This window comes from Dipteris shenzhenensis, chromosome 13, assembly GCF_047967505.1.
Source record: "Dipteris shenzhenensis isolate YYH24624 ecotype China chromosome 13, Dip_SZ_1.0, whole genome shotgun sequence".
Lineage (NCBI taxonomy): Eukaryota > Viridiplantae > Streptophyta > Polypodiopsida > Gleicheniales > Dipteridaceae > Dipteris > Dipteris shenzhenensis.
Genome location: NC_141608.1, coordinates 30,901,452 through 30,902,910, shown reverse-complemented (window position 1 = coordinate 30,902,910; position 1,459 = coordinate 30,901,452). Strand labels below are relative to the sequence as shown.

The 1,459-nt window shown below is 39.9% G+C and overlaps 1 non-coding gene across 1 annotated transcript; it reads left to right on the top strand.

Moving 5' to 3' along the window:
* The first annotated feature begins 931 nt into the window (after positions 1–931).
* Positions 932–1,038, top strand: LOC147895286 (U6 spliceosomal RNA). Its single transcript, XR_015542052.1, has one exon. It is a non-coding gene; the product is annotated as a U6 spliceosomal RNA (small nuclear RNA).
* Positions 1,039–1,459: the final 421 nt, after the last annotated feature.

Here is a 1,459-nt window from a genome sequence, read left to right as displayed (position 1 = left end):
GTCGGACGTTTCCGTCTCTTTCCGCCCACATCACACCACTACAAACACTTTTCAATTTGCGGTATTTCGCAGCAGCAAAATTCGGAGCAGTCCTCGAGACAAATTCTAATTCCTGGTTGTCGCGATGTGCACGTATACGAGGGCTGGCGCCCCATCACATCCGGCAAAAGTGCTCGTTGGAATAAGCAGGAATTGTAGGTGTGCGCGTGTAAAGAACGTCGCGGGCCAGGAATTGTTGGCCATCAAAATCCGTCTAGAGTGCCCGTGCTCACGATATTCGACATCTTGAAGCTCCGTATTTAATTTCGAACTAGCCAGCGCAATGCTGTTGTATGATCTGCGTAAGGACCGTCTTCGTCAAGGGCATAGGATAACCACGCCGGGAATAGTTTAATTGTACGCAATGGACAAGAGTTTGCGTCAATGATGAGCTACGACTTCAATTCACCTTTATGTTCGATTCTCAGCATATTCTCGAGTCATTTTGCTTTCGATTTTTTTTTAAATAACGGAAATTCTAGTCTATGTCTATATTCAAATAAAAGATACCTATACAAAAAAACTAGCAACGCATGACCAGCTGTGCCTACTATTACAACCTTTTTTGCGAAAATGCCTGGTTTGTCTCATGAGAGAAGTGGGATACTTTTTCGTTTGTGCTTTGCTGCTGTTTAATAATTTTACTGATGATCAAAAATTTGTCAATTCTTGTGAATTTGATTTTTGAAAAAGGTATATAGAAACTTACATGCTTCTTTAATTTTCGTTCGTAACCTATGCATCACCTTGTGCCATCTAGTTGTTCTAAACATCGATGAGAGGCCTACAAAATCACGTCTTCTGCTTTAGGAAAAATGTCCAAAACAATCACAATTTCAGCTTCAATATTAAGGAAGAGATAAAAAAGTTATGAAATAAGAAAGTTTAAAAAGTCTATTAGGAGACATTTGATAAAGTTGGAATGTACAGAGAAGATCAACATTGACCCTGTGCAAAGCTGACATGCAAAAACCAAGAAAGTTACAAGAGAAAATTTATGTGGGACATATGGGGGGAGGTGGCACAATTCCTTCCCCATTATTTATAATATGAGAGAGCGTGCCCCTCTCTTGTCAGCTTTTCTTTTTAGTGCTACTTCCAGCTCTCTTTTGAACTCAACTCTCCCTTCAGCTTTATGTAATTAAAAGGAAAGTCTATCTTTGATGGACTGCTCTTGCACTCCTTTTGTCAATAATGGTGCTATTTGACTAGATACCTACATGGTAAAGACAACACATCAAGCGCATTCAAATCAACATCGTAGCTACAGTAGGGCAATTGAAGCCCTTTGAGGCCCTTCGAGTGGCCATGGCCTTCCATGTCCATGGCAACATATCTAAAAATCAAGCAAGTATGCAAAACAGATGCACATCTCCACAAAAAGACTAAGTATAGAAAACTTCAATTATCTATAGCACAA